The following is a 27354-nucleotide window of genomic DNA, read 5'->3' as shown; positions in this document are numbered from 1 at the left end:
GGGTAAGAAACAAGTAAATAGGAGAGAGAAAATCTAGAGCAGCGGTTATTCTTGATTTCTTTATCTTTTCTTGTAAGATTGTTCAAAGATTCATCAATAAAATTAAGATTGTTAATCTAAAATGAGTTCAGTGTTAATGGAATCATATTAGGGGTGTAGTGTAGGATTTCCTGCAGCTACAATATATACACGGCTCTGACCACTAATACTCGTATTGCGTGATTTCTCCATACGAAGCACTGATTCTCTTTCCACTTCGTCTAATTGTAGTTGTTTGAAAATGAACAAAGATGATGTTGATGCCAAATCAGGAGGTGTTGACATCTCGAAACACATGCCGAATATAGATGATGAGTTGTTCACCGTGCCTTTTCCAAATATTAGAAAAAATCTTGGCCATAAAATAATCCTGCTTACAGGATCGGAAAATGAAGAGGCTGCTCCATCATCTTCTCTAGCGTACGTGATGAGATTCTATCTTCAGAAGAAAGAGTATTCGCCTTCTCCTATTAACTTTAAGGTTTGTCAAACTCCACTGAGCAACGATCGTATCAAAGGTATATTAACCAGAGCGCAGATTATTGATGCGGTTATGGCGTATGCAACTTTTCACATTAAGAAAGAAGCCCCAGGCTTAATCACTTTCATTTATCGATGGCTTCCCTCTACGCACACAGTTATATGTAGGTGGGGAGAAATGACTATTACCCTGGAGAGCGTGGCCGTGTTGATGAATCTCCCTATTGCTGGAAATCTTCAATGCGAAGTTATCCGTCGAAGAAAACGTTGTCTACAATGCCATACTTCATAAGGTGGGTGAGTACGAGCAACAGAAAAAGAACGTGAAATGCTTTTACACTTGGTGGGTATCCGAGTGGTCTCCCGCAAAACCAAGACCGGGTCAAGTATTGGATGATGAACTCAGCGTAGTTGCGTTCCTGTCTTTATGGCTGTCCAGAGACATCTTCGATGACGTTTCTGGAAAGAAGACCATAAGAAGCGATCTTGTTATATTTGCTATAAAGTTGGCGAAAGGCGTGGTTCTCCCTTTGGGCCCTTTATTCCTCGGATCCTTGTATTTCCATATAGATGCTTTGGCGACAGAAATGTATGCTTCCAACGGATATAAGAAAGTGGAATCGTATATCCACGTCGCTTTTCTTCAGGCGTGATTGTGGGAACATTTCAAGGGTTATGCACCTGTCCCTGCAACTTCGCTTCCTAGTTTGTATGGTGGTTCGATAATACTTCGTTGGCAGAATAGGCATCCAAAACTCGGGTCGAGGCTTGTTGATTTTCTTGATAATGTGTACGCCATAGATTTCCGCCTGTGGGGACCAGTCCATCCTTCCGTGGATCAAGCGGAAACTTCTACTACCTTCTCTGGCGTTGTGTTACCTCTTGAGGGGAAATCCATGAGTCTTGGAGAAGCCATCTTCCTGCGAAGTTCTATACCAGGATATATCCCCTCCCTCTTTTATTGAGTCCTTACTGTCGTTCCCTATGATATCGACAGGGCTGCACGCCAAATGGGGTTTGACCAGGGTGTTTCATTTCGTCGTCTACCAGCGCCTTCGGAGAATCTTTTCCCTTCTATTATCAATGCTAGCATTTTCACACCAGAGTAGAGTCTTCCCTTCCTGTGTATCGAAATAAGGTCAGTGGCAACTCCCAAGTATAAGGACTTTTGGAGGGAGAAGCTGTTAGTTTTCCAAGCGTTTTCTGATGAAGTCGTGACAGTTTCCCGCGGTGAGCCGTATCCTGAAACTTTGAGGCAATTCAAACGATTGAAGCCGCTCCCAGGTAAACGAACCAGGGCCGATACTACTGACTGCAGTCCCCAGGCCAAGAAGCAATCATGCGGTCCCGTGTCTTTCAATTCTTCTAATATGCAGGTGTTTTAAATCCCTTTCTGTTGATTCCTTAATTTCATTCTTCTGGAGTAATCCTTATTAAAGGTGATTCTTGTTTTGAAATCAAGAAATCCCGAAAGAAAACGTTTTCACAAGATTGGCACGTATTCACAACGAGAAGTCTGGCGATACTGATCTTCACAAAGTCTGGCGATACTGATCTTCACAACGAGAAATTTGGCGATACTGATCTTCACAACGAGAAATTTGGCAATACTGATCCTCTTCAAGATAATGACAAAGATGGTGCAAGCTCGACTGAAAGAAATGCCTCCTAGAGCAGTAACCTTAGTGAACTTGTAGATGAGGTCGTGGCAGAAATCAGTCTTCAGAGTGAAACAAACATCACGAGGAACGCAGGAGAGACAACATCCGCAATTGTTGAGGTAGCTCCCTCCAAAGAATCTCCTGAACAAGCTCCGACAACCGATAAAGCAATCACAGGATCTCTTGCAGCTGAGAAGTCTTCTGACGAAGTGTTGGTGATGCAACTCGTTGCTCCTGGAGCCGTCTTTGAGCTTCCTTTCGACACTCCTTATATAGGTCATGTGCTGGTTGGAGGATTCAGTGTGCCGGCTAAGTTCGAGAAGTTATATACTAAAATATGGAAGAAACACGGTCATATTTCTACCACCAGAAAACTTAAATGTTGTTTCCCATTGGCCAAACGTGTCGAAGAAGCTCTATACACTATTTATGGCATGAGTGTTGGGAATGGACGCACAACTTCAGAAGAAATGATTTCAAACTGGAAGTTCCATCGAGACGTGTTCATGCAATATGAGTACAACGTTCCTTGGTTCTTCAAGGGGTTTTCCGAAATCCAGGAGCTTCAGAAGCTGCAAGATGAAGTTCCCTCTACAGACTGCGTTGCTCGCCAGGAAGAAGAGATTGAAAAGTTGTCTAAAGAGTTGAAGCTGAAGCAGGCCGTTCTCCAGAAAATGAAAGCCGCTCTTTCACAGAAGGGCGAGTTGCTGCTGAAGGACTTCCCTTGAGTGACTTATGCTTTTCTTTTTTAGGAGTTTTGAGTGATGTGAGGGTTTCCTTTCACAACTTGATTTTAGGTACTAAACTAATAGGTGATTGAGTTTTGAATTGGTTTATTTTGAGATAGTTTTTTGCAAATTGTTTTTATGAAAGAGATTATTCTAAATTGAACTTGCATTCTGGTTATGAGTAACGTGGCTATTACAACGATATTGTTCATATTATATGAAATTGCAATTATTGTGCGAGCATGAAAGGGAACAAACATGGTGTTTGATCATTGAATCTCTTTCTTGTGTGGGATGCCAAGTCCCCAGTAAATTCTAAAACTATCTTTCTTGTAAAAATTGCTTGATAAAACTTACTTGCTTTTTGAAACTTCTTTTGTACGCACTAATTTTCAGAGAGGGAAAGCAACTCTTCTGAATTAAGTTTCTCCTGAACAATGTGTTTCAAGGCGCTGCATTCACTGGTAAGTGGTGAAGGAATCGGTGATAATGATAATATCTCGGATCCATCATCTCTTGATCGGTCGGTTGGCGCCATACGGGAGGCAGATGTACCTCTCCGTCTCGTACCCATGCCTCCAAAAACTCCAAGATCTTCTTCATTGGGAACGGGAAATGCGGATATCTTGAGTCTAGCTTTTCTAACGGACGTCGTGACGTCTCTCTTTGGCTTTGATGTGAAGCACGCTTCAGAGATGGAGTTGGAAAACCAGCGTATGTCATCATACCCGCGGCCCGCTTAGCCGGGCGCAGAAAGCATCGTATTGGCGATAACATCACTGTTGGGTGAATGAGTTGAACGCTCCCAGCCCACGTATTCGCGTGCTCTTTGATTGATTTCTCCCTCCTCGAGCATTTCTACCCTTGGCTGAAAAGTCGTTGCGGATTGGACAGCCTTCTGAACTTCGGCACGGGTTTTGGGATACATATATTCCAGCAAGGCTTTGTAGGCCGCATGCTCCTTTTCTTTATCTGGTATATGTTGTGGCATCTCCGATAAGTCTCTTCCCTTGTGAAATTGTCTTGAGCCTCTGTTACCATATGGATCATGATGTTCGTCTCTCCTCAGTCCCCTGCGGCTGCGCGCTCTTTCTGCCTCTCCGCTGGCAAATACATGGCTTCCAGATAAAGGCTCAACATTTTTTATACCGGCATTTACGGTGTTTTCTGAGTATACGCCCGCCGAGCTTTCTTGTAATTGAACTGCAATATCGTTTAAAAGGCAGATGGTCTCGCTCTGTCTTTTAGCAATACCCGCTTGATTTGCAAGAACATCCTCCAACATCCTAGCCACACTTCCCATGATGTATGAATTATCCATGGCTTTCGAAGAATCTAGCGGAGGATACATCATGAGATGAAAGTTGGGATTGAAAAAATGAATAGGTTAATGATTGAATTGGACCTAAGATCTATCCCAAAATTGAGAAGGTTGGAATGAATATTGAGAATCCAATTTTGCAACCGAGAGATTAATCTCCCACTGTGGTCGCCAATTGTTTATGGGTGAAAACTATTTCTGCTGGTTTTGGTAATTTTGAGTGTGTGTGGATGAGAAATGAATCTAAACCCTAAACAAATGCACTGCACGGGAGTGCTTTTGAATCGAGAGATCAATCTATACAATTCTGGCCTAAACCAAGAAATGGTCGTTCCAGACTTGCTTCGGTCACAAAGTGAAGGAGATGGGATTGATCTTATAGAGGGAAGCGAAGAAGGTGTTGAGATTGTGAAGGTGTTGGTTATTTATGACTTGTATCAGAGAACTGGGTTGTACAATGTAAGTTGTCAGCTCTGGTGTTTCCTGGATACTGTGACAACACTTGGTTTTTCTGTGTTTGTCTCTTGTGTTTTGGAAATAGGTAAAGGACCTATTTATACAAGTCATTGTGCGCAAAAACCCTCATCTCGTAGGAAGTGGAGGAAGTTGAGTGATGGAGTAGTGGGGTCGTGTGAGTGATTGCACGATCACGTCTTGGCCCACTTCCCTCGTCCTCTTAACCATCCATGCCTCCTGACACGTTCTTGTAAATGGGCGTGTTGCACGCCGCACGCTGTAAACCGCCAGACTAATACCCCAGTAAGTATCCCCCAGTTTGTGACATGCTTGATGTCTCGAATGAGTTGACCGTGGGACCCACAGGTTGTAGTATACGATGTTAGGTTAAATAACTGAATTATTTAGGAAATCGATATTCATGAAATATCGTGTATACTCTATGCATGTAATGCATCGAATACAATCAATATGTATGAAGAATCATTGTTTTAAAGCTTGACCTAATAAGTCGCGGATCAAGCGCCTTAAAATAGCATCACGTCCAACCATCTTCAAGTGATTGTTTGGAGTCTGCTTGGGGGAGCCATGCTTCGGTCGGTCACTCCCTGTGGAAGAGTGGCGAACGGTGATCATCAGGATGCTTTATTGGTCGTCTAGATTTTAACCTAGGTTGTCCAACCAATCTAGCAAAGTTGGACGGACGATATGGTTTGCGACTCTCATTTGCGACCGTTGATGAAATTTAGGGTTTTAAAGAGGTGCGCAAGCATCACTCTTTTTCTCGATCGAATTCAAGCATGGACGCCATTTTTGGTGGGACCGACCAGGCATGCGTGTAGACGGCCTTCCGGTGCACATGTCCATGTTGTCTCGTCTCACGAAGGTGCGATCTAGGCCACTCAATTTGATTGGCAAAGGTGAGTGGTTGAGATCGGTTTGCGGCAGAAATCCATTGCCGCAAAGGATTTGGAAGCTGCGCGATACGCCACTTTTTGGCACGCGTTTCGAGGCGCTCAGCCATGGTTGGCCTAGGCCGATCGGTCACACACATAGGTGGGCCCACGACGATCATATATGTACTTGTTCGATGGCTCTAGGCGCGATCTAAGCCATCCAAATATGCAGGCGAAGTTGGATGGTTGTGATCGACTTAAGACGCTAGTGGAGTTCCCACGACCCTTTAAGCATCAAGTCAGCCTCACTTCGATCAAGCGTTAATTGCTCTAGGGCTAGGTCGTGAGAAAACCGATCAGGTGGGTGAGGAGTGGGCCCGCTAATGCGTGCATTAGCGCTTTACTGATCAATCGTGGGATGATCAAAGCCGTCCAACCAGGCTGGTGAAGTTGGACGGTCGTGATGACTTTAAGACTGCCTTGAACAGTCTAAGCTCATCGAGCTTCTTCCAAAGCAGCGCAACCACCCTATTTTAGGGATGGCGTTTGACGTGCTGGGAGAAGTTCGTGTGATGTTCGACCGGCTAGGGCATAAGTGGGCCCGCCGGTGGTCATCACGATGCTCGCCTACTCTTGCCAGGGTTTGGCTAGGCTTGTTAAATTGCGTGACCAACTTGTGTGGCCACGATCGTTTCTGAGACTGATTCGTGCTACTCTGCTGAGAGTGAACACTCAGTTGTCATGTCATGCTAGTAATGAGAGTTCGGCTAGGAACAACATATGAAATACCAGGCTAATCATGCATTAATTAATAATATTAAATGCCAAAAAAATTCACAGAATATTTGGGATTGTTGCTACATGCACCATTCCAGGTGAATTTTATGTGCTTACTGAATTGCTTCGAATAAAGCGAAGAGATGCTCATCACTTAACAAACGGCTTTACCCTTTGCAAGATGTCAGCGCATTAGACTTGGTTTTACAATTTTAGCCCTGAACTAAAATCCACCATCAACATTAAGTCCCCTGCCTAGCACGTAATAATTGCATTATTGCGGGGTAGGTATTAGATGGTGACGTATACAATGTAAGAAGACAAAATAAAGGAAGCTTACCCGGAGGAGATTTGACCGACATACAATCAATATGTATGAAGCATCATTGTTTTAAAGCTTGACCGAATAAGTCGCGGATCAAGCGCCTTAAAATATCATCACGTCCAACCATCTTCAAGTGATTGTTTGGAGGCTGTTTGGGCGAGCCATGCTTTGGTCGGCCACTCCCTATGGAAGAGTGGCATACGGTGATCATCGGGATGCTTTATTGGTCGTTAGTTTTAACCTAGGTTGTCCAACCAAGCTAGCAAAGTTGGACGGACGAGATGGTTTGCGACTCTCATTTGCGACCGTTAATGGAATTTTAGGGTTTTAAAGATGTGTGCAAGCATCACTCTTTTGCTCGATCGAATTCAAGCATGGATGCCATTTTAGGTGGGACCGACCAGGCATGCATGTAGACAGCCTGTCGGTGCACATGTCCATGCTGTCTCGTCTCACGAAAGTGCAATCTAGGCCACTCAATTTGATCGGCAAAGGTGAGTGGTAGAGATCGGTTTGCGGCAGGAATCCATTGTCGCAAAGGATTTGGAAGCTGCGCGACATGCCACTTTTGGGCGTGCGTTTCGAGGCGCTCGACCATGGTTGGCCTAGGCCGATTGGTCGCACGCGTAGGTGGGACCACGGTGATCATACGTGTACTTGTTCTATGGCTCTAGGCGCGTTCTAAGCCATCCAAATATGCAGGCGAAGTTGGATGGTTGTGATCGACTTAAGACGCTAGTGGAGTTCCCACGACCCTTTAAGCATCACGTCAGCCTCACTTCGAGCAAGCGTTAATTGCTCTAGGGCTAGGTCGTGAGAAAACCGATCAGGTGGGTGAGGAGTGGGCCCGCTAATGTGTGCATTAGCGCTTCACTGATCAATCGTGGGATGATCAAAGCCGTCTAACCAGGCTGGTGAAGTTGGACGGTCGTGATGACTTTAAGACTTCCTTGAACAGATTAAGCTCGTCGAGCTTCTTCCAAAGCAGCGCAACCACCCTATTTTAGGACTGGCATTTGACGTGCTGGGAGGAGTTCATGTGATGTTCGACCGTCTAGGGCATAAGTGGGCCCGCCGGTGGTCATCACGATGCTCGCCTACTCTTGCCAGGGTTTGGCTAGGCTTGTTAAATTGCATGACCAACTTGTGTGGCCGCGATCGTTTCTGAGACTGATTTGGACAGTCTAGATTTCCCTTAAGGTAATTAAGCATGCTCGATCGGGCTAACCAAAGCGCGAAGATGCGAGACTCTCTCTGTCAAAGAAAATGGTGTAGCCTGTGTGGATATTTCATGTATGTCTCAATATTGGCATGGAGATTCGTGCTACTCTGCTGAGAGTGAACACTCGGTTGTCATGTCATGCTAGTAATGAGAGTTCGTCTAGGAACAACATATGAAATTCCAGGCTAATCATGCATTAATTTATAATATTAAATGCTAAAAAAATTCACAGAATATTTGGGATTGTTGTTACATGCACCATTCCAGGTGAATTTTATGTGCTTACCGAATTGCTTCGAATAAAGCGAAGAAATGCTCATCACTTATCAAACGGATTTACCCTTTGCAAGATGTCAGCGCATTAGACTTGGTTTTACAATTTTAGACCTGAACTAAAATCCACCATCAACACAAACCCAAAGAAAATCCTCAATCACCTACTTATCCAAAACCAATCAAAACCAAAAAATAAAACCTCACATCTCTCAGAGGTTCGGAAGTTCAAGAGACTATGAAAAGAAATCAAAGAAAATCAGCAAAGAAATATTTTTGCTCCTCTGCATCCTTCAAGTTTTGTAAGGCCGCCTTCTCCATTTTCAACTCTTCAGTCAGCCTGCAATCTTGTCTTCCTTCTCCATCACAGCGTCATTGGAAAAGGGTATGTTATTCTCACATGAGTCATTAATAGCATTTATCTTCTTACGAAGCCACTTCACGTTGAAGCCAAGTCTCTCAGAATTCTCCAAGTTGAACTCCCAATAAAAGAGTACATCTGGAGTCACAGTATTTCTGGCCCTAGCACATATATCACTTACAATACGCAAGATAACACTTACTTGCATTGTTAAATAATAAGCACGCTTTGGGTCTCTAGCAACGATGATATGCCCAAATTTCTTCCATATTTTCTCGTATAAGTTGGTATATCCAATTGGAACACTGAATCCGCCAACTAGTTTGTGATATGGGAGTGATGCATCAAATGGAGGATCAAAAACAATCCCTGCACTTGGGTATTCATGCACCACTATACGATTCTCAATCACTGGAGCCACTTCTACAGTCATCGCAACAGTTTCTTCTATGTGTGGTCCAGCTTCTTTTACCACTGAAGCAACAACAATTGAAGTCTCTTCAAAAACATCAACAACAACTCCCTAATGACTTTGAAGTGTAGAGATGGTTGTTTCCCCATCAATAACCTCTGTGTTGCTCATGCCATCATTATTAGCTCCTTCATTCTCAACTTTGGTATTTAACACCTAATACGAAGATTACATGAGATTAGGATCATCCAAGCATGAAACCAAGAGAAATCATAAACTACATCATACAAGTGGTCTAACATCATCAAATTTCTTCATTTTACATGCTAGACATCGGAAAATAACGTGCAAGTCACAAAAACACGTTTTACGACAAGCTCGTCTGAGAAGATTTTACACTTCCCTGTACAAAACGACGATCTGGGAGAAAGTGGTGAAGAATCTAAGGCTTAGTTATATAACATTCTCTTCGTATGGGTATTATCTACAATCTATCAAAATTTCATAACAATCGGATGAACGAGCGAAGAGTTGTGGCCAAAACATTGGACTACATGCCAGCTGAAAATTTTCTGAAAGTCTCCTGGATGTTTACTATTTCGTCGATTTCGAACCCTAAACGTGCTGAAAACTTAAAAAGCTTCTTTGAAAAATCTTGGAAATTTTCTGTTCATAAGGATACATATGTGGATCGTAAAAATCTGACATCGGATGAAGATTTTATGGCGTTTTTGCTGAAAAGCTGAGTTCTGAATTTTCTGGTGACGTATTTCGGCAAAGATTTTCATATATTCACATGGATTATCATTCATTCATTCATAAATCAACAATTTTATACTTTTATGGATAAAATGCAAGGAAAATACTTACTTGAGTGGCCTCTGAAACGTTCAAAGAACCAGAATTGCTCGCATCAACATCGACATCACCATTACTTTCATTCGGTTTTGAGCTCTGGGAATTCCCTTTATTACCATTCTCCGAGCGAGCACCACCAGCACTCTACACTTCCGTGGAGACATCCTCCTGTATATATTCTGAACAATTATCATTTTATCTATAAAGCATCACAACTTGTTATATGAAGGAATACTTACTTCGGCCTCTTCTTCAACACTCGAGTCAGAAACCGTCTGCCCATCAGCAGAGAATCGAAGACTGTCAATACTTGATGGAGAAAAGTTCTCCAACGGAATAACAAACATTGGTTTCACGATCCTAATTACACGGAAGAAGAAGTCACAACAAAAGGGGTATTGATAACTCACCAAAGAAGCAACTGGGGACTTTATGGTATTAGATAACAGTTTATAATTCTTACTCCTGCCTTCTCCGCCATGAATAACTGCTTCGGTTTCTGAGAAATCTACACGGATTCGAGGTCTTACATTACGACCATCCTGTGGAAAAATTTGATGCAATGATCAAAATACAATTATCATAATTTTATGAAGATTATATAAAAGGTTTCAAACCTGTGAACATCCTGGAGATGTCTTTCGTTTATCACTAGGAATACTCTTCAATCTTGGTCGAGCGGAAATCATCTCGACAGAAGGAGCATCTTTCACCGGAGGTTGACCAGTTGTTACAAAATCATGTAGACGCTCGAGCTGTTGATCCCAAAAGTCTACATAACCTGGAGTTACATATGTAATTCTCTTAGAGCAAGGGAACTGATCGAATTTTAGATAGTGGTAAAGGTTGTCGTTCACTCGGACTTTGTTGGATTGATTTTAAGTTTTAATAAATGAAAATAAGGAAAATATATACAAATATGGTGACAAGATGAAGAGGCACTGAGACGCAGGATTTCACTACTTTTCATATTCTTGTGGTTCAATCATTAACTCTAGACAATGTAGCTCAAACAAAAGAAATTGTGACTCTAGTTCTTTGCCAAAAATAGATTTCATAAAACATTACTTGTAAGTCGTAAGCATGACGCATCAAAAGTAATTTAAACCAAGCATGCGACATCATACAAAATAACAAGTAATTAATAGAAATCATAAAGCTATTAAATCTATGCAAAAAATCAATAAAAGAATTAATTCATTTACCACAATCATGAAAAGTTGCTTCCTCCGTTGTCCCAGTGATAGGGTTTAGCTCATCATGTTGTTGGAAACACGCTCAAAAATCATTACTATTGCTCAAAGGGTGTTTACAAATGATGAAAAGGGAGAAATAATTCAAAACCGGGTTTGTAACAATTTTATTTGTTACAAACCAAAGAACGATACAGAGGATGTGTCACTGTTATTGTTGCTCTAAGACCCACGATTCTGTGTCGCAAACTCTGTAGAAAATAAGTCTGTCTTGCTTGAGTCGCTGTCACTGTAGCATGAACGACAGTGCCTGTAGGTCAATGTTCTTCGTGTTCTTCACAGCAGCAGCAATGGAAGTTTCTGCAGATTGATTTTTTGACTCTGTGGTGCTCTATTCTATCCCCTAACTCTCCATCCTCTCTCTGATGTCAGCTGCTCTCTTTAAACTCGACCGGCCCATGAAATCTTCGAGAATATCTTCAATTAATTCATTATTCTTCACGACAGTAACATGAGAATAAGTTCCCTGTTTAGGTTCTTTACGCGTCTGCTGGCCATAGAACTCTCCTTATTTAAATCTTACACGCTCTAAACACGTTTCCAATTCAAGTGGAACACCTAAAAACTCGTGACATCCTCAGTTGAACTCGGGAAAGAAGAAGGAAACCCCGAGACTCTCTGTTTCTTCAAACTCAACGTTCTAACCAAACACAATCGATTCCAACACACGTACTATCCCTGTTAAGTCGTAACAGGATAATCACACCCCAATCCAATGAAAAACTCCGACCAAAGCCTTCCCAAATCACTTCCAGCAATTCCGATAATAACACCCAATACTTGCACTGTATCACTCAAATCAGTGATTCCAGCCAATTCTGTTTGAAACGAACTCCATTAGAATCCCTGTTGAGCCCATTGGAACAACCCAAATCAATCTCAGGGTTTAAGTCTCATTAAAACCGATCCAAAAAGCAAACCCTAATTCTGCCAGAAGAGAACCAGTTTTCCCGCCAAAGCACGGTATTCGAATTCTTGAAGATGACCTCCCCTTATCCTCTGATGGGGTGCCATTAGTCCTGCCCTGGAAATGGGATGCCCCTTAGTAATTGAGGTGCCCCTTTGTAATTCTTCCGGAGTCCAAATAGCACTTTTTGAGCAACTTTTCTACACAAGTGTATTTCTCTAAAAACACCTACACAAACATAAAAACACCATAATATGTACAAAATCAAGCACTAACATTAGAGACACTGAGGACAATTCGGACACAAAAATGTGTCTATCAAATACCCCCAAATTTATTATTTGCTAGTCCTCGAGCAAATTTATTCTAGAAAAGAAAATTTAAACTCACTAGGTGGCCCTAGTGACCGAGTTATAATCTCGGGAGGGTTTACCAGAGGTGTACCCACAAAACCTTTACTCCAGACCCTAGATATGTACGCAGAACCTTGGAAAGCACTAAAGAATATCCTTGGTTGGCATACTTATTGACTACAGGAGGAAGTACCCTGATGCGAAATTCCAATTGTTGTACACGAGTTTGCACTCAAGCATACTAAAATTCATATAAAGTGGCAGAGCTCTACTCAGATAGTTTCTGGACATCATAAACCGGAGTCAACCAATCACATGGATAGATTAAGAAGATGGATGTAGAGAAAAACGTGGATGATGTTGACTAAGGTGAACCTATCCTAATGGACTGAGATACTGGTCTGGACTAATATAAACACAATGGCATATACAAGGGAACCAGTGGTCGATAATCCTAACTCTAGGTCAACTCAGCTGGCATATACAAGGGTATCAGTGGTCGACTTTATTGTGTTTATTTCGGTTGGTCTAGTGGTCTGGTCTCAAATTTTTTTTTTGGAGTTTCTCAGTCACTCTATTTCACCCTAGCAATGGTAAAAAGAAAAAAGAATTGATCAGGATTCTTTCGATGTTTTCATAACGAGGATATGGCGAAACTACCATGTTTTTTTTTCTAACACCTGAGCTCTGTGCTTTTATGAATAGACTCTTCTAGATGTTTCCATATAATCAGATTGGTTCCTCAAATCCTACAACCAAAATGTTCCCATCCACTTAGATTGGTTAGTGCCGACCTTAATAAGCATAAATTTCTAGGCTCTGGAGTTTATTTGTACTGCAACTAAAAAGTTTCTCCCATGCCCCCAAACTTAAACCTAACATTGTCCTCAATGTTCTAAAGATAAAATTAAAAGCATGAATAAGGAGAAATTGTTACCACTTGAAGCAAAAGAGTTAAGGAAAGATATTACCGTGTTGGAAGAGCATGGGTTACCTCCCAAGAAGTGCTAAGTTTAAAGTCTTCAGCCAGACTAAGAAAGGATTAGTCACCTTATAGAAACATAGATTAATAGCCGGAATAACTGCGGATCACCAAAACCAAATAGCGCTATCACAAGTAAAAGGAATCTGCAACATGCCAAGAAAGTTAACAAATAAAGTACACCCTTGTCTAGTTTCCTGTTTAAGACAACTACATCTAGCTGTAGTTCAGGTTCCATAACTGGGTCTAGATAACATATTTTCCTGGGTTGCATTTTCTCAAAAGTTAGATCCGAATGTTCAGGTTCTAGAGTCTGGAAATACTCAAATAAAAACTTAGAAGCACATAATAATAACCTAAATAATTGCGTATCCTTAAAGTCAATCAAATTTGACTTACACAACTGACCACAAAGAGAGTGGTGGTCTTCCTTAAACAAATATGCCGACCCTAATCTCCTAAAGTAATTAGGTTTAGTCTCAAAACTTAATATCTGACACATCTGTAACTCATATGTTCCCACTGGTTGAAAAATATTTGGTGGGAAAACAAAGTCAATTTGGGTACTATTGCCTGGGTAAACCACATAAACCAGAGGATGGGTTTCTAACAACTGAGCTTCTTTCTGGACATCATTAGGTTCGGGAAAACGTGTATGAAGATAATCTTGTAAGATGGTTGAGGCACAAATGTGAAGTCCTACACGAGGGAACTTTCTAAGAGTTGAAGGTAAAGCACAGAGAGAATGATAATCACCCCCAAACTTAGAGTTTTGGGTGTCTCTAGATAGACTATCCACAATTTCCCTAATTTCTAGATCATCGGAATCCTAAAAATGGTCAATTTCTTCTTTGATCGAATTTTAGATAGTGGTAAAGGTTGTCGTTCACTCGGACTTTGTTGGATTGATTTTAAGTTTTAATAAACGAAAATAAGGAAAATATATACAAATATGGTGACAAGATGAAGAGGCACTGAGACGCAGGATTTCACTACTTTTCATATTCTTGTGGTTCAATCATTAACTCTAGACAATGTATCTCAAACAAAAGAAATTGTGACTCTAATTCTTTGCCAAAAATAGATTTCATAAAACATTATTTGTAAGTCGTAAGCATGACGCATCAAAAGTAATTTAAACAAGGCATGCGACATTATACAAAATAACAAGTAATTAATAAAAATCATAAAGCAATTAAATATATGCAAAAAGTCAATAAAAGAATTAATTCATTTACCACAATCATGAAAATTTGCTTCCTCTGTTGTCCCAGTGATAGGGTTTAGCTCATCATGTTGTTGGAAACACGCTGAAAAATCATTATTATTGCTCAAAGGGTGTTTACAAATGATGAAAAGGGAGAAATAATTCAAAACCGGGTTTGTAACAATTTTATTTGTTACAAACCAAAGAACGATACAGAGGATGTGTCACTGTTACTGTTGCTCTAAGACCCGCGATTCTGTGTCGCAAACTCTGTAGCAAATAAGTCTATCTTGCTTGGGTCGCTGTCACTATAGCATGAACGACAGTTCCTGTGGGTCAATGTTCTTCGTGTTCTTCACAGCAGCAGCAATGGAGGTCTCTGCAGCTTTATTTTTCGACTCTGTGGTGCTCTATTTTATCCCCTAACTCTCCATCCTTTCTCTGATGTCAGCTGCTCTCTTTAAACTTGACAGGCCCATGAAATATTCGAGAATATCTTCAATTAATTCATTATTCTTCACGACAGTAACATGAGAATAATATCCCAGTTTAGGTTCTTTACGCGTCTGCTGGCCATAGAACTCTCCTTATTTAAATCTTACACGCTCTAAACACGTTTCCAATTCAAGTGGAACACCTAACAACTCGTGCCATCCTCAGTTGAACTCGGGAAAGAAGAAGGAAAACCCGAGACTCTTTTTTTCTTCAAACTCAACGTTCTAACCAAACACAATCGATTCCAACACACGTATTATCCCTGTTAAGTCGTAACAGGATAATCACACCCCAATCCAATGAAAAACTCCGACCAAAGCCTTCTCAAATCACTTCCAGCAATTTCGATAATAACACCCAATACTTGCACTGTATCACTCAAATCATTGATTCCAGCCAATTCTGTTTGAAACGAACTCCATTAGCATCCCTGTTGAGCCCATTGGAACAACCCAAATCAATCTCAGGGTTTAAGTCTCATTAAAACCGATCTAAAAAGCAAACCTTAATTCTGCCAGAAGAGAACCAGTTTTCCCGCCAAAGCACGGTATTTGAATTCTTGAAGATGACCTCCCCTTATCCTCTGATGGGGTGCCATTAGTACTGCCCTGGAATGGGATGCCCCTTAGTAATTGAGGTTCCCCTTAGTAATTCTTCTGGGGTCCAAATAGCACTTTTTGAGCAACTTTTCTACACAAGTGTATTTCTCTAAAAACACCTACACAAACATAAAAACACCATAATAAGTACAAAATCTAGCACTAACAATAGAGACACTGAGGACAATTTGGACACAAAAATGTGTCTATCAAATACCCCCAAACTTATTATTTGCTAGTCCTCGAGCAAATTTATTCCAGGAAAGAAAATTCAAACTCACTAGGTGGCCCTAGTGACCGAGTTATAATCTCGGGAGGGTTTACCAGAGGTGTACCCACAAAACCTTTACTCCAGACCCTAGCTATCTACGCAGAACCTTGGAAGGCACTAAAGAATCTCCTTGGTTGGCATACTTATTGACTACAGGAGGAAGTACCCTGATGCGAAATTCCAATTGTTGTACACGAGTTTGCACTCAAGCATACTAAAATTCATATAAATTGGCAGAGCTCTACTCAGATAGTTTCTGGACATCATAAACCGGAGTCAACCAATCACATGGATAGATTAAGAAGATGGATGTAGAGAAAAACGTGGATGATGTTGACTAAGGTGAACCTATCCTAATGGACTGAGATACTGGTCTGGACTAATATCAACACACTGGCATATACAAGGGAACCAGTGGTCGATAATCCTAACTCTAGGTCAACTCAGTTGGCATATACAAGGGTACCAGTGGTCGACTTTATTGTATTTATTCCGGTTGGTCTAGTGGTCTGGTCTCAATTTTTTTTTTTTTTGGAGTTTCTCAGTCACTCTATTTCACCCTAGCAATGGTAAAGAGAAAAAAGAAGTGATCAGGATTCTTTTGATGTTTTTATCACGAGGATATAGCGAAACTATCATGTTTTCTTTTTTTCTAACACCTGAGCTCTGTGCTTTTATGAATAGACTCTTCTAGATGTTTCCATATAATCAGATTGGTTCCTCAAATCCTACAACCAAAATGTTCCCATCCACTTAGATTGGTTAGTGCCGACCTTAATAAGCATAAATTTCTAGGCTCTGGAGTTTATTTGTACTGCAACTAAAAAGTTTCTCCCATGCCCCCAAACTTAAACCTAACATTGTCCTCAATGTTCTAAAGATAAAATTAAAAGCATGAATAAGGAGAAATTGTTACCACTTGAAGCAAAAGAGTTAAGGAAAGATATTACCGTGTTGGAAGAGCATGGGTTACCTCCCAAGAAGTGCTAAGTTTAAAGTCTTCAGCCAGACTAAGAAAGGATTAGTCACCTTATAGAATCATGGAGTAATAGCCGGAATAACTGCGGATCACCAAAACCAAATAGCGCTATCACAAGTAAAAGGAATCTGCAACATGCCCAGAAATTAAACAAATAAAGTACACCCTTGTCTAGTTTCCTGTTTAAGACAACTACATCTAGCTGTGGTTCAGGTTCAGGTTCCATAACTGGGTCTAGATAACATATTTTCCTGGGTTGCATTTTCTCAAAAGTTAGATCCGAATGTTCAGGTTCTAGAGTCTGGAAATACTCAAATAAAAACCTAGAAGCACATAATAATAACCTAAATAATTGCGAATCCTTAAAGTCAATCAAATTTGACTTACACAACTGACCACAAAGAGAATGGTGGTCTTCCTTAAACAAATATGCCGACCCTAATCTCCTAAATAATTAGGTTTAGTCTCGAAACTTAATATCTGACACATCTGTAACTCATATGTTCCCACTGGTTGAAAAATATTTGGTGGGAAAACAAAGTCAATTTGGGTACTATTGCATGGGTAAACCACATCAACCAGAGGATGGGTTTCTAACAACTGAGCTTCTTTCTGGACATCATTAGGTTCGGGAAAACGTGTATGAAGATAATCTTGTAAGATGGTTGAGGCACAAATGTCAAGTCCTACACGAGGGAACTTTCTAAGAGTTGAAGGTAAAGCACAGAGAGATTGATAATCACCCCAAAACTTAGAGTTTTGGGTGTCTCTAGATAGACTATCTACAATTTCCCTAATTTCTAGATCATCGGAATCCTAAAAATGGTCAATTTCTTCTTTGATCGAATTTTAGATAGTGGTAAAGGTTGTCGTTCACTCGGACTTTGTTGGATTGATTTTAAGTTTTAGTAAACGAAAATAAGGAAAATATATACAAATATGGTGACAAGATGAAGAGGCACTGAGACGCAGGATTTCACTACTTTTCACATTCTTGTGGTTCAATCATTAACTCTAGACAATGTAGCTCAAACAAAAGAAATTGTGACTCTAATTCTTTGCCAAAAATAGATTTCATAAAACATTATTTGTAAGTCGTAAGCATGACGCATCAAAAGTAATTTAAACCAAGCATGCGACATTATACAAAATAACAAGTTATTAATAAAAATCATAAAGCAATTAAATCTATGCAAAAAGTCAATAAAAGAATTAATTCATTTACCACAATCATGAAAAGTTGCTTCCTCCGTTGTCCCAGTGATAGGGTTTAGCACATCATGTTATTGGAAACACGCTAAAAAATCATTATTATTGCTCAAAGGGTGTTTACAAATGATGAAAAGGGAGAAATAATTCAAAACCGGGTTTGTAACAATTTTATTTGTTACAAACCAAAGAACGATACAGAGGATGTGTCACAGTTATTGTTGCTCTAAGACCCGGGGTTCTGTGTCGCAAACTCTGTAGCAAATAAGTCTATCTTGCTTGCGTCGCTGTCACTATAGCATGAACGACAGTTCCTGTGGGTCAATGTTCTTCGTGTTCTTCACAGCAGCAGCAATGGAGGTCTCTGCAGCTTTATTTTTCGACTCTGTGGTGCTCTATTTTATCCCCTAACTCTCCATCCTTTCTCTGATGTCAGCTGCTCTCTTTAAACTTGACAGGCCCATGAAATCTTCGAGAATATCTTCAATTAATTCATTATTCTTCACGACAGTAACATGAGAATAATTTCCCAGTTTAGGTTCTTTACGCGTCTGCTGGCCATAGAACTCTCCTTATTTAAATCTTACACGCTCTAAACACGTTTCCAATTCAAGTGGAACACCTAACAACTCGTGCCATCCTCTGTTGAACTCGGGAAAGAAGAAGGAAAACCCGAGACTCTCTGTTTCTTCAAACTCAACATTCTAACCAAACACAATCGATTCCAACACACATACCATCCCTGTTAAGTCGTAACAGGATAATCACACCCCAATCCAATGAAAAACTCCGACCAAAGCCTTCCCAAATCACTTCCAGCAATTCCGATAATAACACCCAATACTTGCACTGTATCACTCAAATCAGTGATTCCAGCCAATTCTGTTTGAAACGAACTCCATTAGAATCCCTGTTGAGCCCATTGGAACAACCCAAATCAATCTCAGGGTTTAAGTCTCATTAAAACCGATCCAAAAAGCAAACCCTAATTCTGCCAGAAGAGAACCAGTTTTCCCGCCAAAGCACGGTATTCGAATTCTTGAAGATGACCTCCCCTTATCCTCTGATGGGGTGCCATTAGTACTGCCCTGGAAATGGGATGCCCCTTAGTAATTGAGGTGCCCCTTAGTAATTCTTCCGGAGTCCAAATAGCACTTTTGAGCAACTTTTCTACACAAGTGTATTTCTCCAAAAACACCTACACAAACATAAAAACACCATAATAAGTACAAAATCAAACACTAACAATAGAGACACTGAGGACAATTCGGACACAAAAATGTGTCTATCAGGAACCAGTAATTACTTTCTTCCCACATGCGTACAGTCTAAATGGGTCCTAAGTTGCTCGACTGATGGTTTTCTTCTTCGAAAAGTTGGAACACACTGATCCATACCCATTTTCCGAGCTGCCCTGTCAATGTTGTATTCTTCCACCGAAAGCTCTCCATATATTGCTGATATCAAGTGACCAGGAGTGCAACTCAATATGAAAGATCTCTCGTCGTCACTCAGACTTGCACCAGATGCCAAAACTGTACTCTCTCCAGTATTAAAAGTTGTCTGCTGGGAAATGCAAGAACGAATTGATAGCCATGGGCGAAAATTGAACTCAGATTCATTGTCCAAAACGTCAATGAGACGTGTTTTGAACCGAGGATGCTCTGTATACCAGCGCATAATCCTTGCATTATATTTCTCAGAGAAGACATGACGAGCATCCGCATTCTGTCCTGACAACATAGTACGTAGAACATGAGCATAATTCTTAAAATGTTCCCACAGTAAAGCTTGGAGAAATGTTGTATTGGCATAACACTCGATCTTCATGAAGCCATTCGATACACTGGAGTCTATAATCAGGGAATCCAATTAGAGTACAAATAACCCAAGAATAAACTACGTATGGGGAGTTGCTCACCTTGAGCCATCTTGATAGCAAAAGGAATCACAAACGGCTTCAACAAAGTTCCACCATCCTCAAACACATCTATGGACAGCCATAAGCATAAGAAAGCAGCAATGGACAACCTACCGGCAACGGGACAATCAAGAGCCTCATCTCTTGGCCACCAACGCGTTAACCAATAAGCATAACAACCAGACGCCTTGTTGATCCGCTCCATTTATGCTGCCAAGATGTTGGAAATTGCCGTCTCTTCAGTTGAAAGATCCTCAGGAAGATTACCTGTGATTGGTAGATGCAACAAAGCAGCTACATCCTCCAAGGTGATAGTAAACTCTCCCCATATGCATATGAAGGTATGGGTCGGAATGCACCAGCGAGAAAGAAGAGCCACTATGCCTCGCACATCATGAAAAATAAATAATCTCCAGATGCTTGAATGGCCCTTGTTACTTGTGCCTGATCCAGCATAGCTCTGACGCGAGGGAAACCCAACATGTGCCTCGCCCATCCAGAAAATTTCTCTAAAGGCCGTCGGGAAAGTTTAAACTCTATGATCGACGCAAGGAAAAGTCCTCGTTCAAGATAAAATCGGATTACTGTCTTAGGAGTCACCAACTTCTTTTAAGTAACACTCCTGGGATTTATCAGAAGACGATATGCTGGGGTTTTGAGACGTTTTTCAGTTTCCTGCTGAACCTCAAAAAACGCATCATCTACATTTGGAACATTCTTGATCCCAGGTGCTTCTTCTTCTTCTTCTTCTTCACCAATAGAAGTCTCATCCATGCATGTATCGTCCCTGGAGGCATCATTATCTACACATGTATCATCTCTGGAGGCATCATTAACTTCGGAGTCAGACATCTTTGCGAAGCAGCTGTAAGTTCACATAACATTTTACTTCAGTACATCGTCCAGATACGAACTTAGACAGGATGATGGAATCATACAAATGGAAAAAATGCTCAACTAGCATCTACCAAAATGGTAATTCTTAACTTTTACCTTTTTACGATTCCACTAACAGTAGTGATTGTGATGCAAGAGTTAACACATCAAAATTCGCTCGTTTTTTTAAATCTACAAAAGACGAGCAAAACTCAGATTTTCATAAAAACATGAACATTTCTACGGTATGAACATTCACCATGGGATTATGAAAACTAAAACATTATTTCATCATAAATAATTGTTTACTTATAATGAGTACACAGAATTCAAGATTTGATTTTAATATATATTCCTATATATATGAATAAAAACGTGATTTATTCACGTAAATAAAAAAAATATTGACGTGAGCAAGGCTCACGTAAATACAATTTGTGGATATTCCACGGTCTCATCAAAAAAAATCCATGAACATGCCATGTTTTTATAAAAAAAAAAAATTCCTTCGTATTATCGTCCGTCTTCGAAACAAGGGTTTATTTCGATTTTGTGAAATCTCACATCTTTCAAGATAAAGTTTTGGTTTTCATAAAAGCTCATAAACAAAATTTTATCACTGGACACAGGTCTATGAATAAAAAAAATCTCTCCTAAGTCAGGGATTATTGCTAGTTTCTTAAACTAACGATTGAACAAACAATACGTTTTCTAAAAACAAAGGGTTTTCAAAAAAACTCACTCATATATGCACATGTATATAATTTCAATATGATCAAAGCATGAACAACTCATGGGATCAGCAAAAAAAAAAAACTTACCTGGTCGGCGGCCGGAAGTTGACCGGACGGCGGTCGACGGCGACTGTCGACAGCGAAGCTCCGACGATTTTTTTTTTCTCTGACGTGAAGATGAGGAGGAGATGAATGTGGTGGTCGTTCATGGGAAGGTGAAATTTAAAAAAAAAGGATTAATTCCTTTTATATCAAATTTTATTTCCAAAACCTAATTTCACAAGGATTTCCCTTTTTGGGCCGGTCTCGTGAGCCCTAAATCGATCAAGGTCTCATCACCAAACCAGAGGTTCAACACCAATTTATGCTCATTATACAACCTCTATCATGCCACTGGAGTCTTCGTTCAAGCCGTGGTCCACTCGTGCAATCGAAAATCCGGTAACATCTTATCTTACAACTAAGTTCAATTACTTATTTCGTTCATAACTGGAAAATCATCATTCAGTGTTGACTGAGGAACATGACTGTCCCTCACTAAGCAGGGGACTTAATATAGATGGTGGATTTTCGACAAAGGCTAAAACCGTAAACCCATAATTATACGTACTCCTGATCCAACAATCAGATGAGTATTGAGGCTCATGTCTCTTATTGAAAGCATGAAAGCTCATGCCACGAGAGTCTCTCAGAGTATATGTAGATGTGTAGTCTCTCAGCTGAGGCAACGACATATCTCATAAATACCGAGCAATTTCAGTAATTACTTCTATGTAGAATCTAAAGATTGGACGGCTCCTAGACAGCTTGCCTGCTAGTACAGAGCAATAACGTCTTCAGGAGGTAACAATTGTTTTCCCTGACTATATAAAAGAAATATAACGCTTCAACAAGCTCATATTACTCAATTCCTGAATAATTAATGCTCCTAGACGATCGTACTAGTATAGAGCCATCAATTAATTATTCTTAAATCATTAGATTCATTAACTGAATCCCTGGAAAATATTCAATGTTTTTCATAATATTTCGTTACTTCAATTTATGGTTCTTCCCAGCAGAATTCCATGGGTTAGTAATAAATATTCAACACACGTGCATCTGAGCACTATCGAATAAGCCCCGACCAAAATGGTGCAAGTGTACTCATAAATAATGCACTAACGAGCATTCCAAAACACGAAGGAACGATGAACCTATGCAAAATAGGAAGAAAATAATAAACAATAAAATATTAATCATGGCGCTGGGAGACTGGGCCCACCGGCCGGCCGGTCGTGTCGTGGCCAGTCCCACGCCCAATTTTATATTTTATCATATTTTTATTATTTTTCCTGATCTCATGAAAATCTCTTCATTTGAGAAAATATCCTTTGTTTCATGAAAACTCCTTAATTTCATGATATTTCCTTCAATTCATGAAAAATAATATAAAATTAGGGAAACTCGTGGGGCTGGGTCCTATCCAGCAGGTCATGCCTTATCTGATCCCACACATACCTTATTTTATTATTATTATTTTTTATGTTTTTCCCATCTCATGAAAACTGTTTGATTTCAACAAACTCCTTGATTTTATGATATTTCCCTAAAATCATGAAAAATATTATAAAATTAGAAAAAAAGTGTCTTGGGACCGGGCTCTTTGGCAGCCGGCCATGCCTTGGCCATATTCGGTCCCACACTTCATGATTCTTTTATTTTTATTATTATTTTTCTTCATCTCATGAGGTTTTCTCAGTTTCAGCAAAAATCCCTGATTTCTTCATATCTTCTCAAAATATTGGTCAAACGCACATTAGAAAATATCAAAATTCTCAGGTCTGAGACACGAACGCTATGATGACATGAGAATATTACCTTGACCGACCAAGGTTGGCTCCTTGGATTGCAAAGAGCCGGTCCCACATATTTTCACGATTTGACCTAATTTGCGCAATTGCACGTATTAGGTCCAAAACTCTTCCAAACAACTTGGAACTTCATAAAATGATCTTCAGTCGATCCCGTGACCAACCAGGGCCGGTTTCATGATCCCTTGGTCGGTCCCTCATATCTTCATAATTAGGTTTTAACACCTGAGCTCAGAACGGGAATTATTTTAACAAATGATTAAATCAGCATTTAATCATCCTTTCACCAACTGGTCTTCAAGAGACTTTGGTATTTTGCTCACTTGAGCATCTGGGCGCTACATGGTCGACCCATCATCCCATGTAGCTGGTCCTTCCTTTATTTTCATAAATGAGTTTCAATAAATCGTCAGTTAATAATCAATTCAGCAATTGATGAAAATTAGGGTCTTGAGTCCAAGGTTCATAATTCCAGATTCAAACACTAAATTTTATGTTGATCCCATGATCAGCACTCTAATTAATTATACTTGGTTCATTCGCCAGTATTTTAAATCAACATTTATTTAGTCCTGCTACCAATACTTCACCAAACGAGCAACATTTGCTCAGATGAGCAATATTTGCTCAGATCAAGGAATATTGGTTCAATTATCAAATATTCAACGACTCATCAAATGAACAATATTTGTTCACTTTAGCCATCAATATCTATTCGAGAATTATATCTCTGTCTCAACAGACACGTTCAATTCGTGAGTTTCATAACATTTGCAAATCATGTTCAACTCAGCAATACATGGACTCATCGTCCCACGAAGTCAGCAACTGACTAACTAAAACCACGAGACATCAATCGTGTCACATTGGAGGATATTAACTAGGGTTTTGGTATGGCGGTCTACGACACATGTGTTCATACACACGTTGAGAATGTCAGCAAGTCGTGCAATCAGTTGGAGGAGTTAGAAAAGTAGTGGATGGAAAATCAACCAAGTCTTCGCACGATGAGTAACTGGTTTTGACACAATTTCCCACTTCCCCACTATTTGACTCCAGCAACTGTCATACTTCATGGGATCAAGATGTTCACAATTCTAGCAATATAAATAAGTCTCTGAATCATGATTTAAAATGACAAGAATTTCTCGACAAGTTCATACAGACAATCTTTCGTCTACACGAAATCATCGTCTGAGCAATCACTCTCAACTGAGAAAATTCAATCATTCAGAATTTTCTTACGCAGAATACACAACGCACCTACAATCTCGATCACCATTGATTTCACACATTTCTCAGCTTCCCTCCTAAAGATCGACCCATCCTCTCTTGTGACCGAATTTACTCTGGAACCGCCATTGTCTTGGTTTAGGTCGGAGTACTACAGATTGATCTCTCGAATTAAAAACACTCCCTTCTTGCAGTGTATCTGTGTGAGGTTTGACAGTTCGCTCGGTTCAAGGACTTTCCTCCGCACGGTCGTCTCCTCAATTTCGTAAAAACAAGCAACTCGTTTTTCCCCATCTACACCGAGGTTTTTCTGCATTTGCAGTTTCCTCGTTAGCAAAATTTCTGGTGTCTGTGTTATTTCTATTCTGCATTATATTTTGTTATATAATTAAAATATCACAGGTTGTGCGTTAATGTTAGAGCATAGCTCGGTCAACCTCGCATGCGTTGCTATATCAAGCATGTTTGTCAATGTTCGTGATCAAAACTATAAAGTCTTGATTTCTAGACTATTAGCTAAGTCTCGGACTAGGATAGGAAAAGTTTAGTTGAGCACAAGGACTTCATGGTGATTCAATGACAACGACGAAGATCTACACCAAGGAACCGTGGAACTTCATCAACAAAAACGTATGTGAAGACTTGAACTTATCTATCACTCGAAAGTCTATTTATTCTTCTCATACTTCTTATGAGACAAAAGTCGTATGCTATATAGACTAGATCATATACACTTGATATTTCGAGCTGAGTATTCATTTCTTATATTTTACTCGAAATCATGTGTTGGTAAAGCATTTCGATTTGATGAGGTTTATCTTCACCTAGTGACGAAAGTCATGAAAGTTTCAATCACTTTGGAAATTGCTCTGACGAGAGAGGTCTGTTGTTCTCCACGACTGAATATCGCCCTCTGAGAATGTTTCAATGAAATGAGAGTTTAGATTATATAACCATGTATTCCTTGAACCGATGTTTTCGAACTTTGTTGATCAAGAGAAATCGGTAGGATTATGGAATTGGCTTGACAAGTACGCGAACCCAGTCTGAAGACTCAGTCCGTGAACTGACGGAAGTTCTCGACCGAGAATTTCTGTTGGGATTTCCAAAACTCGTTTGTATGCTAAGTCCGCGAACTCAGTCCGCGAACCCAATCCGCGAACTGGCGGAAGTTCTCGATCCGAGAATTTCTGCTGAGTTTGGAAAACTCAACCGATTAACTTAAGTCCGCGAACTTGTTTGTGAGCTTAAGAGGTTATGATCTAAAGATGTGCTCTGAACATGAAACATTAATTATTAAGGAATGTTTTATGCAAACCGTGGCTATAATGTTCATGAGTCGATTCTAATCGAATCGAATCATCTTTGTTTCAATTGTGTCTTGTGTAGTTACATAAGATCTCATAGCAATTGAACAACTCTTAACTAGTTCATTTGAGTCATTTGAACTAGTTATGATGAAGAAGAACATGATTAATATGAGATGCTAATATGGTTGACCTTTTGGGTTATCATGTTGAACCAACATACGTGTACTCGTTTGGGCATGATTTTTCTCAAACCCAGTAAACGTGTACCCAAGTGTGTGTGACAAGCTATGTCTTTCGATCTAACGGTTGAGAGATATTGGCTTGAATCTAAATCAGGTTTTCATCTAACGGTGAATAGAGTTTGCTTTGTACCTAAGGCAAAACCCTGATTTGAAGGCTATATAAAGGAGACATCTAGTACTGAGCAAACCTAATCCCCACACGTATGTGTGCTACTAGTGCTCTCTCTAGAGTCGATCTCCATTAACTCTTGAGTTTCTTCTCTAAACTCGAGTTAACGACTTAAAGACTTCATTGGGATTGTGAAGCCAGACCGATACAACTTTTATCGTAGTTGTGTGATCTGATCTTGCATCTTCTATCATACGAGTATAATCGATTGATTGGCTTGAGATCGTGAGAGTTCTCCGATAGGCAAGATAAAAAAGTCACAAACATCTCTGTTTCACGGTTTGTGATTCCTAGACAATCCGCTTGTGTAGTCAGGAAGGATTATAGAGAGGTGATTGATTAATCTAGGTTGTTCTTCGGGAATAAAAGTCTGGATTATCAATTGGTTCCTGTTACCTTGATTTTATATCTAAAGACGGAACAAAACCTAGGGTTTATCTGTGGGAGACATATTTATCCTTTCTATAGACTTTTCTGTGTGAGATAGATTCGTTTATTATCAAGTCTGTGATTTTGGGTTGCAACAACTCTTTGTTGTGGGTGAGATCAACAAAAGGAATCAAGTACGTAGTGTCCTGCTGGGATCAGAGGCGTAGGAGTACAACTGTACCTTGTATCAGTGGGAGATTGGTAGGGGTTCAACTATAGATCAGTCCGAAGTTAGCTTGGAGTAGGCTAGTGTCTGTAGCGGCTTAATACAGTGTGTATTCAATCTGGACTAGGTCCCGGGGTTTTTCTGCATTTGCGGTTTCCTCGTTAACAAAACTTCTGGTGTCCGTGTTATTTCTTTTCCGCATTATATTTTATATAATATAAATAATACAGGTTGTGCGTTCGTGATCATCAACTTCTCTAATCTAACTTTTGGTTGTTGATTGTAGGTGATTGATCCTTGGACATTGGTCTTTGGTACCGTCCAAGTTATCTTTCTTTGATAAAGACTCGCTATTGA

Source organism: Papaver somniferum, chromosome 1, assembly GCF_003573695.1.
Source record: "Papaver somniferum cultivar HN1 chromosome 1, ASM357369v1, whole genome shotgun sequence".
Classification (NCBI taxonomy): Eukaryota; Viridiplantae; Streptophyta; class Magnoliopsida; order Ranunculales; family Papaveraceae; genus Papaver; species Papaver somniferum.
Note: the sequence above shows the minus strand (reverse complement) of the source record.